Source organism: Lemur catta, chromosome 4, assembly GCF_020740605.2.
Source record: "Lemur catta isolate mLemCat1 chromosome 4, mLemCat1.pri, whole genome shotgun sequence".
In the NCBI taxonomy this organism is placed as follows: Eukaryota; Metazoa; Chordata; class Mammalia; order Primates; family Lemuridae; genus Lemur; species Lemur catta.
The window spans coordinates 78,166,362-78,178,298 of NC_059131.1; the positions used below are offsets into that span (position 1 = coordinate 78,166,362).

Sequence of the window (11,937 nt, forward strand, 5' to 3'; positions counted from 1 at the left end):
CCTACTTTATTTTATAAAGCCAGTATAAAGTATAACTTTGATATTCTAACCAGATAAGGATACAGGAAAAAGGAAAATCATAGGTCACTCTTACTCTTAAATCAACACGCAAAAATATTAAATATTAGCACACTGAATCAACTAACATATGTTTAAAAATACAATATGGCTATGTTGAGATGCAATGTTGGTTTAAGGGAATAAAATCTGTTGGTTTACTTCCCCACCTTTATAAACTAAAAGCAAAAAAACTGTAAATATTTCAATAGATGTAGAAAAAGCATTAAATAAAATTCAACATCTATTTACAGCACAAACTTGTAGCATATTATCTTGCTATCTAAAGCAAACAAAAACCCTAACAGCAAAGTTTTAAAATCATTCCCTTTAAAACAAGACAAGAATGCCTGCTATTACCATCTGTTATGGGCTGAAATGAGACCCCCCCCCCCACACCCAAACCATGCTGAAGTCCTAAACCCAGTATCTGTGAATGTGGCCTTATTTGGAAATAAGGCCCTTACAGATGACCAAGTTAAGGTGAGGTCATTAGGGTGGGCCTAATCCAATATGAAATGTGTTCTTATAAAAAGGAGAAATTTGAACCCACAGACACATATAGAGAAAAGACACATGAAGGCACAGGAAGAGGACGGGGACCTACAAGCCAAGGAATGCCGGAAACGACTAGAAACTAGGAGAGAAGCCAGGAACAGATTCTCCCTCACAGCCCCCGGGTGAAACCAACCCTGCCGACACCTTAATCTCAGATTTCTACCCTCCAGAACCATGAAATAGAAGTTTCTGTTGTTCCAGGCACCCAGTTTGTAGCACTCGGTCACGGCAGCCCTAGAAAACTAATACACTGTCTCTATTCAACATTGTATTGGGAGTCTTTGCCAGTACAATAAAACAAGAAAAAGAAGAATAGTTATAAAGAATTGAAAACAAAGATAAAACTATACTTATTCATAGATGATGTCACTGTTCACATAGAAGCCCACAAAAAATCTATTAGAGAGTTTAAAAATAGTTTAATTTTTTTAAAAACTACCAAAGCAATCTGCATTTCTACAAACGATTAGAAACTTCAATCTGATGTTAGACATTAATGAAGACCTAAATTATAATACTTTGTATTCACATTTACTGGGCATTTCTCAGAATATCAAAGTCCAATTTGGGACGTCTTATCAATTATTTCTCATAAATATCCCCTAGATATTAGAAGATGAAGGAAAAAACTAGCATACGGCAGACTGCTCCGGAAGGTGGATGCCCTGCCCTGGCCGGGCACCTGTACGTTCTCCAAGAGGCCAGCCTCTCACCTCCTTCAGCCTCCAGGGCCATACAAGTATACTATCTCCACTCTTATTTTTCAACCATTCCAATACTGATTTTACCAACTGTCTGACTCTCCTTTTCATTTCTGCTGTACTAATCTCACCAATGCCAGGGCTCATAAAAAAGTCACAGCACAAAGAATAAACATGAAATAAAAGCAATTTTTTAAGTAGATACATTATCTAGACAGAAAGAGGCTTGTTGATTCAACAGCACAAGATTTTAACATAGGTATAATTTTAAAACTCCTGAGACAGAAATAGATATAAATATATGAAGAGAATATTTATATACAATAAATATATCCTGTTAAAAGAATGCTATGACAAAGTGGCATTTATTAAGATGGGATCTTTACCAGTAATTATTCTTGAACCACAGAATGACATTCTGTTATCTGTTGTCTGAAAAAATGGCATATTATGTGCAAATAATGTACACATAATATGAGAGTCAACTTTAAGATCAGCCTGGCATCCTATGCATCTGCACCAAAAAAAAAAAAAAAAATCTCACATTTTAAAATTAGCTCACAACTTTTAAATGAAACAAACTCTTCAGAGCCCTATGTAGCTATATATGCAACAGAACTTCATCACTTCAGGGGGGAAAAAAAACCTCCAAAAACCCATCAATGGGTCTTACAGCCCTATAACACAAGGCACTTTCCTATGAACAAGCTGAAGATTAATTCTTCACCTAATTTTAAAAAGGACACTCTACCTAAAGTTAGATTTGCTATTTTCTTATTTTACAGTAAGGGTTTTTTGCTTTTTTTTGGTCTGTTTTTTAGTTTATGACAGTCCACCATAAGTGAACAGGATCAAACTGTCATTCTAGCATTTGGACCAAAGCCAGGCCAGATCCGAAGCCAGTTTGGAAAGGTGGGCAGAAACGTGGACTGTGCACCTGAAATATCACATCATTACCGTCCTTAACTCGTCCGGGAAGGTGTGCCCCAGCCTAACTCCAGACTCAGATCAGACACAAAGCCCTTAAAATTCTAACCTCAGCTAACCTTTCCTCCCTTATTTAGAAAGAAAAGTTACAGCTATTAACCTATTCATATTATTCCATAATATCAGCCGCTTGTTTTATAAGCTACATTCAGTTCTGAATTATATCGAACTAGTCTCTGGTGTTCCAAAGAACCTCTAAGTGTCCAAGTCACTCTACAAACTGACCTGTTGTCAAAAGGGATCTTGAGCAAACACTATTTTCTGGACAGCTTTTCAAGTGATTAAAACCATCAATCAGAAAATAGTTATTATTACCTACAGTGGTAGGGTCGAATTTAACAGCCTATTAATAATAACCCCTAAAGGAAAACAGGCTGCCTCCTCCTCCTCTGCCGACCACATCACACGTGCATTAGGAAAGCCGTGACGTCTGGGGGACAAGGCCAGCCTCAGTATGGGTGCTGGAGGACGCCCACGGATTCCCACACCCCCGCCACTGAGTGGCTGATCACAGGGATCCCAGCTTTAGGCATGAATATTCTTTCTTTCTTTGCATTTTCCTGTGAGTTGCAGTTTTTCTATAAATACAATGACTTTCTTAAAGTTTCTCTTTTGCCATTTTAATAAAGAACTTTCCTTTTATAGAAAAAATGTTTCTCTAAGAAGCAGCTTTTCAATTAACCTGGGTAAACATATTTACTGAGACCACGAAGCCATAGACAGATACCAACATTCATTATAGGGGAAAACCTTGAGAAAACTGAATATAGTCACACGTCGCATAATGACGTTTCAGTCCACAACAGATGGCATATACAACTGTGGTCCCCTAAGATAATAATGGAGCTGAAAATTTCTATCGCTTAATGAAGTCATAGCCATTGTAATACTGTAGGACAGTGCATTACTCACATGTTTGTGGTGATGCTGGTGTAAACACACTTACTTTGGTGCCAGTCATACAAAAGTCTAGCACATACAATTATGTACAGCACATAATGGTTGATAATAATAATAAACAACTATGTTATACTATACTTTTTAATCATTATTTTAGGGTGTACTTCTTCTACTTAGGGAAAAAAAGTTAACGGTACAACAGTCTCAGAGAGGCCCTTCAGCAGATATTCCAGAAGGAGGCATTGTTATTATAGGAGATGACGGCTCCAGGCCTGTTATTACCCCTAACGACCTTCCAGTGGGACAAGATGGGGAGGTAGGAGACAGTGATATTGATGATCCTGACCCTTTGTAGGCCTAGGTTAATGTGTGTGTTTGTGTCTTAATTTTTTAAAAAAAAAGTTCAAAAAGTAAAAAATAAAAATAAAAAAATTTAAAAACAGAAAAAAGCTTATAAACTGAGGATATGAAGAAAGAAAATATTTTAGTATAGCTGTGTAATGCATTTGTGTTTTAAGTGTTATTACAAAAGAATCAAAAAGTTAAAAAAATTTTTAAAGTTTGTAAAGTAACAGTTACAGTAAACTAAGGTTAATTTATTATTGAAGAAATTTTTTTATTAATTTAGTATAGCCTAAGTACACAGTGTGTATAAACCCTACAGTGGTGTACAGTAATGTCCTAGGCCTTCACATTCACTCACCACTGGCTCATTGACTCACCCAGGCAACTTCCAGTCCTGCAAGCTCCATTCATGGTAAGTGCCAGCTATGGGTGTAGTATTTTTTATCCTTTATACTGTATTTTTACTGTACCTTTTCCAGGTTCAGATATGCACAGATAACACAAATACCTAGTATTGTGTGAAAATTGCCTACAGTATTCAGTACAATAACATGGTGCATAGGTTTGTGGCCTCAGAGCAACAGACTGTACCATACAGCCTAGGTGTGTAGTAAACTATACCATCTAGGTTTGTGTAAGTGCACTCTATGACATTTGCACAATGACAGAATGGCATAACTACATGTTTCTTAAAATGTATCTTCATTGTTAAGAAATGTATGACTACATATCATACATTAGCTCTAAAAACCAAACCTGTAAGGGAATTAACAAAAGTTGCCATACATCCTAACAGCCGTGGAGAGGGCTGGAGAGAATACAGAACCTGGCACACATCATCAGTCATTCGCAGCTCCACAACTGGTCGCAATGTTGGTGCCCCATAATCAGGAGCAAAAGGTAAATCACAGGGGACATAGCCAAAAGCAAGCCATGGTGGTGAGGAGGAAGGTATGGGAAAGGGGTGATCCGCAACACGGCAGAACACCTCACCTTGCTCCCTGTGCTGTTTGAGGCTGGTCCTGAGATGCTGAAGGGAGGAAGACTTAGAAGCACGCATGAAGGCCAATTTGCTCGTCCCAGAGACAGTGGCTGACATGGGAGAGCCTGGAAGTCAGGTGATGGCCTCAGACGGTGGGGGGCGCATGCTGGAGCTTGGCTTTGTCAGCTGCTGAAGCAGAAACAGTGTGGGCATCAGCTATTAAGGGGCCTGCTGCCCAGCCTCTGCCACCCCGTGGGACTCAGTGCAAATGCTAACCTCCTGTCCTCCTCCCTGGCACAGGCACCAGCCCCACGCTCACCCTTCCTTTCCTGGCTACTGCATCATAGAAATCGAGCAGGACATGTAGGTATTTTTTGCCTGAGAACCTGTATTTCCTATATTACATTACTGACTGAAAGAAGAACCAAATCACAGTCTCAAAATCCTGTATTAGGTGGGAAGAGGCAAACTTTGCAAACAAAAGTCTCCCATTGCAAGCTATTTTCCGATGTGTTCTTTGTGCTAAATATGCAAAATAAACAGGGAATGGGAGTCCTCTACTATATGATAAAACACTAAACACCTCCAACTCCCATGGCCACTTTAACAGGCTCTCTGACAATCACCTTCAGTCTGTAGAAATAACATTTAATAAAACCACATCAGTGTCTCTAAAGTTTACGTCGCACCTAAAAGATGCATTTTGGTGGCTTTATGCGTGGATTCCCTCTTCTTAAAATATAAATTGACTAATTAATTATAACTACAATAGACATCACCTCAAGATCAAGAAAAATATGAATTATCTTAGTTACTACCCTAAAGTCAAATGAAGCTTGTTATCACTTAAAGTCGCAGTGGTCACACACATAATTACTTTTTTCATTAAAAGAAGGCTTGAAATTTTTCTTTTTTAAGCTGCAGTTGGCTTTCTCAGAAATAAAAAAAAAAAAATTCTCTCCTAAGTCCTCAAGGTAAAATAACAGGGTAATCGGGGGCTGGGGGCTGGGGCCTATGGAAATGAAAGAGAAATATGATGGGGAAATGGGGAACATTTAGGTCCTGCTCGCCACGGGCAGAGGGAGGGAGAGTCGCTTCCCAGGGCCTGGAGGCCAGTGAATTTCCTGAGGACAGAAGAGCCAGTAGAGACCCAGAGGCGTTTCATCAGAGGTGCTCCTGTTGCTTGGGGGTGGACGGAGGACAGGACACTAATGCATCCAGCATTGAGTTAAAAAGTAATCACATCATGTCACTGTGTGGTATTCCTGCCAAAAATACATCACCTCAACCAAAGCATGAGAAAATACCAAACTAACCCAAACAGAGAGACATTCTCCAAAATCCCTGACGGGTACCCTTCAAGAGGGTTAGGGTCATGAAAAAAACAGGAAAGACTGAGGAACTGCTACAGATTAGAGGCCAGGGACATGTAACAACTAAATGCAATGTGATAAAAAAAAATCCTGCAACAGAAAAAAGATATTAGTGGAAAAACTGGTGAAATCCGAATACTGTGTGCAGTTTGGTTAATAGCATTGTACTAATGTTAATATATTCGTTTTGCTTACTGTACACTATGATCATATTAGATGTTAACAAAAGGGGAAGCTGGGCAAAGGGTATTTGTGAACTATTTGTCAACTCTTCAGTAAGCCCAAATTACTTCAAAAGTTAAAATGAAAATGTAGTCATGGTATACCGATTAATTATGTCGCCTTACAGTAATCAAAAAAGAGAAGAGAAACCTGGGAATCTCTATCTCTAACAGGAAAAGAGATGGTCAGAATGACCTGAGTGTCAGAAACCAAAAAGGACAAGATTCAACTCACATCCAGTAGGTCGACAGACGGCTCCTAGGGAGTGCCCTTGGAGCAATTTTATGACCTTTCTCATTCAGTCATTTTGGGAGGTGATTTTTCTCCAGTTTAGTAACCTAGCTTAAAATTATAGGTATGAATACCTATAAATTTTTCCTCCTAAAAATGCATTTCCAAGAGGAGAGTTTGGCACTTTTGCTCATTTGAAATATTCTCATAGAGGGGCTCAGACTGGATTGGGAAGAATGTGAGCTGACTCTTGCTGGATGCAGAAATGGACAGACTGTGAGCTCTGGGGGAAGCAGGCAGGTGAGAGGCTCTGATGGGGGCTAGGGAGGAGCTTCTCCATAAGGACCAAGGCCCCAGGGGCAGTGAAGGTGGGTGGGTTGCACAGCAGATGTGCCCAGTACTAATATGGGAATCCTTAGTTCTCGTCATGGCTTGCCCATTTCCAGATGATCTTAGGCAAGTCATCTGGAGCCTCTGGGTCTGTCTCCTCTTCTGTTAAACAGGAATTTGGACTGGGCTGTGTGCTCTCCTATACTATTTTCCAGCTCCTGCTGGGCAAAGAGGGAGGAAATGGAGGTCTAAAAGGAAGAATAACCATAGCTAGTAAGTGGAGAGCTGGGATTTCAATCCAGGCAGTCACTCCAGAGCACATGCTCTTAACTAGATGCCACATTGGCTCTGGGGCAAAGGCTGGACACAGCCCTGGCTGACACCCTGGCTCCTTACCAGAGCTGGAGCCTGGGTTTGCTTGGACACTGGGCAATCGATATAGTGATTTCCTTTCATTTTCACAATGATTCTGAGGGCGGATATTATTACGGAGATAGATCTCCTGTGGCTTGCTCAAGGTTACATGGCTACAAGGTGATGAAACAGGGTTTGACCCCAGTTTTCATTTCTGATTCCAAGGCCATATTCTTCCCACTCTATTGATTGAGGGGGATAACTGTGATTTCAGATCCTCTCATGGAATTCAATTCTCCTGAACAAAGCAGCAACCGGAGCATGAGGCCACTATGGTAAGTCAAGATGACTGTCCTGCTGCCATAGCTCCTCCTGAGGGGATCCTGTCGTCAGCAGGGCCCTTGCTTCCCCACTGTGAGTCTAGAAGAGGAATCCTATTATTCCACTTGCCCTGCTGAAATTCAGATACAGAACTGCAAATTTACAAATTTCTCCACTAACCTAGTAATCCTATCGAAACAGGATATAGGTTTATGTGACATAAACTGTTCTTCCTGAGCTGCACCCTGTGCTGGCCCCATGTTCCTCTCTAAGTCCCTCAACTATCTGTTTAATGACACAATCTTGAAATCTGCCAGGAATCAACAATAAATTTGTTGCCTTGTATCAAAGTCAACTTTTCCCCCTTTTGAAAATTAAGATACTACTTGACAACCATTTCATGTTAACTTCTGCACTCATGGGACAGAGATAGCAAAAGACTAGTTAGAGCACAATGAACCTGTCCCAATGACCTGCCAGAGTATCTAAAAAAAGAAGAAAAAGGACAGCTAAGGTCTAACACCTAACTTGTCATCTTAATACTACCCTGGTGTATACCTATATATGACCTTTTGCTGGGCAATACTAATCTAAAAATTATTTAAATATAGACATATATACACACATACACATATATACATATATATATGCCTATACATATATACCCCATATATATGGGGTGTGCGTATGTATGCTGATAGATGTATATATGTATGGATGCCTAATATACAACCTATAAAGAATACTCACAATGACTGAAGTGGACATTCTACACATAATAGAAATCCTATAAAAGTCACATCAACAGTTATAACTGAAGAAGGAATTTGAGAAGGGAAGGGAGAGGTGGAGAAGTGCAGAATGGGAATATGGCATTTATTTCATAACACTTTCTCCACACTGAACCTTCAAGCAGCCACAAGGAATTATCGACTGCCTATAGGAGTCCATAGTCCATAGTAGCTAATCGGTTGTCCTCTTTTACATACATTATTTTTCTTAAATCTTTAATGTACTCAATAGCAGCTACTTGACTATCAAGAAAAGACCTTGATGTCCAATCATCTGTAAGATTTCATAATTCATTTTTCATGAAGCACTCAATCTCATTTGGGGTAGCCCCAAGTTAAGCTGTTACTTCTAAATTCACTTAGTAGCTATATATTTTTTTGCCATCGAGATGAATTGTAAAGTATGGGCCAAATTATTCGGCAGTATCCAAACACCTGGCTGCCACAAATGATTACTTTAATGTATTTCTAATGAGGGCTGGATTCAGCCCAAGATGAAGACGCTTAACCCATTAAGTAAAATTTCCTCGAGTTTTCTTCAAGGATCACAAATTTTTAATATCAGCATGAACGAAGAAGCCATAATAACTTTTTTTCTTAACAGAAATGCCAGCTGCAAGTCAGGCCTACAAAATACAGCATTTTTTTAAACAGTGAGCTCTATGCTTTTAAACTCCTCACTGGAGCTGCCTAAATGAAGAATAGGCCTCTTACAAATCCCTGTCTGTGGGCCAGGCGCTGTGGCTCACTCCTGTAATCTTAGTACTCTGGGAGGTGGAGGCAGGGGGATCCCTTGAGCTCAGAAGTTCGAGACCAGCCTGAGCTCAGGAGTTCGAGACCAGCCTGAGCAAGAGTGAGGCCCTGTCTCTACTAAAATTAGAAAAATTCTCCCGGTGTGGTGGTGTACACTGTAGTCCCACCTACTAGAGAGGTAGGAGGCAGGAGGATTGCTTGAGCCCAGGACTTTGAGGTTGCTGTGAGCTAAGCTAATGCCACGGCACTCTAGCCCAGGTGACAGAGCAAGACTCTGTCTCAAAAAAATAAACAAGTAAAAAAATTGAAATTAAAAAATAAAAATAAATCCCTGTCTGTGGGAAGATTTAGGGTGAGGCTGAATCCATCCCAGAACATGCAGTGGTGAACAAGCTCTGCCCCCAACTCTAGGACCAGAAGACTGCCACTCACTATCACGAGCAGAAGAGAAAGGGCAGAGTGAATGAAGGCTGGAGTACTGCCACACCTCTCGCCCAGTTTAATTGTAGAACGCATACCTTGATGTGTACAGCAAATTAGAATTCAGAATCCACAGCAAGTATAACTCCAGAGCAAAGCACTCACTGGATCAAAAATTACTCAGAGCATAAAACCCTGGGTTTTCAGAGCTAAGGGAGATACAGCCCTACACCCTCACTGATATTTATTATATTAGCAGTAATTTATCGAGCACCTACCCAGTGTCAGGCCCTGTGCCAGAAGCATTCCAGGCAAGTTTTCTTATTAGAATTCATGTACCTTTTCTAATATTATCTCTATTTTGATTGAGGAAATCGAGACTCAGAATGCCCAGCAAATTGCCCAAGGATCACAGGAAGTGTCAAAGGCAGGATTTGAACCCATAGCCCCACATTTATCACCACCATGGAGTACTGCTCCCATTTCATAGAGGGCCTGGGAAAGGCTAGTTGTGGACAGGTGCCAGCACATTCCAGTCAGTGGTCTTTCTGATACCCCAGACTGCCTTTCACTATCACCAGAGGCAGCTGCAATGACTGCTGAGGCTGCTTGTCTGGCAGAAATGAAAGGGAAAAGAAAGGAAGCAGCTGGTCCAATGTTCCTTCCTATCTGACCATGGATCTGCGAGCCCTCAGTTGTCTGCCAGGTTCCAGCTGACCAACAGAGAGAAGCATGTCCACCACAAGGGAGCAGTGGGCACCATAGCACCTGCACACTTGTTGGTTTTGATTCCAGGCAAGCCAGCTCACACCACAGTATAATCCTCCTTGCAAACCTTCTCAGTGCCTTAACCTGCCACCACAACCATGGCCACAGCTGCCTTCCTTCCCAATGGACAAGGCACCTGCCCACAAGCACTTCATCAGTGATTACATCCCACTGCAGTTCATTAAGACACACAGTGTGATTCCTAATCCCCCACTTCCAGCACCCAGGTAGGGCCCAGAGCAGCCTGGGGGATGCTTGCTGAGGGTCACCCAACAGCCGTTAGGTGTAAGCAACGGGTAGGTGCAGGTGCAGACAACTGGACAGCTTCAGTCTTTAAAGTCATCCCAACGTAACACAGGGAAGCAAGTGGACCAACTTCCACCTGCACCTTCAGAAAGCAATGGAAAGGAAAAATCCCTTGGAGCTGGCAGCTTCCAGTCCCTGACCTGGTGCTAAAAACAGGGGTAAGGAACCCCAGCACAGGCCTCTTCCCTCCTCCCTGAAAAATCCCTGTCTACTCTCCCAGTTCAGGGCAACAATTCAGGCCTGAGTGTGACCTGAACTTGAGCTCTCACATGCAAAGAGCTTGGGAAGCCCTCAATTACAGCGCCCAAACCATTCCATATGAGGGGTGGAGGCGCAAGGGGCACGGGAGTGCAGTCCTTCCTGGCCCCTCTCTCCATAAAACCCAAATCGAGGACGAGGTCTCCGGATCTTCCCCTGCCCTGAACACACACACTCTTCACACACCACAACATACACACTTGCTGAGTCCACACTCGTGCACACCGCCCCATCGCACACAACGTGAACACTTACTTGCTCACCCCAGCAAGCACGCCGGCCCCCACAATGTGTACCTGCCCTCAAGTCGCACGCCTGCACACCTGTACAGACACTTGCCCCCCCACCCCGCATTCCTGCGCCCTCCACCTGCCCGAGTGCACACGCACCGGCTCGCCCCTCCACCCCGCCCCGCCGCCTGTCCCCCGCCCTCCAGCCCCCCTGTCCGCGCCCCGCGCCCCGCCAGGCCGCCGCCCGCCGCACTCACCAGCGCCCGCGCCCGCCGCCCCGCGCCGCCCCGCGGCCTGGGGCCCCGCCGCCCCGCTCCGGCCCGCCGCTCCAGGGCTGGCCCGGCCCCGCCGCCGCCGCTTCCCGTCACGTGGGGCGGCCGCCCGGCGCCGGCGAGGGCGGGAGCTCGACCGTGCCCGTGCAGCCCGCCGGCCTGCGGGCCCTGCCGGCCTCGCGCCGGGCCCGGGCCGAGGTGGGCCCCGCTCTGGGCCTCAGGGCCGCCCGCTGCGCACGGGGACCCCAACAGCGCCTGCCTCGCGGGACGGCCCGGGGGTGCGAGGCGTTCATTCGGGTAAAGCACCGAGAACGCCGCCCGGCCCCCGGCGCGCGCTCAGTCGACGCCAGCTCCGAGTGCTGCTGGGGTTAGGGTACCTTCTCCTCCCCCGCCGGCGCGGCAGGCACTCGGGCAATACCTGCTGAATGAATGAATGAATGAATCCTGGGAATCGCCTGGCCCCGCTGCCACCTGACCGCGAGGGCTCGCGGCGCCGAGTGGCTGGCGGTGCCCTCGGCGGAGCTGGACCGCGCCTCGGGGACGGAGCCGCCCATCCCCCAGGCCCGGGGCCGGTCCCGGGCCCAGGCACAGAGGAGGTGCCTGAGGGCAGGAGTGCATCTGCGTGGTGCACTTATTTAAGGACTGAGTCCTGGACTATTTTACCCACTCCTTTTAGGAAATTACTATTACTTTTTACTATTACTTTGGGTCAGCACACAATGAAGAACCAAAGGTTACCATGAATCCAGGAACCGCTCTTCCATATATAGTCAAAATA

The 11,937-nt window shown here is 44.1% G+C and overlaps 1 protein-coding gene across 5 annotated transcripts in view; it reads right to left on the reverse strand.

Moving 5' to 3' along the window:
* The window catches only part of TGFBRAP1 (transforming growth factor beta receptor associated protein 1), a 50,781-nt gene extending 39,120 nt beyond the window's left edge, over positions 1-11,661 (reverse strand). For 3 of the 5 annotated variants that reach the window (XR_006734798.1, XM_045550335.1, XM_045550333.1), the window contains exon 1: positions 11,578-11,661. The gene's annotated coding sequence lies outside the window, so the exon portion shown is untranslated. Of the gene's footprint in view, positions 1-11,144; positions 11,220-11,577 lie in introns of those variants that run through there. The other 2 variants (XM_045550336.1, XM_045550334.1) reach the window with 1 other exon arrangement.
* Between the last annotated feature and the right edge of the window lie 276 nt (positions 11,662-11,937).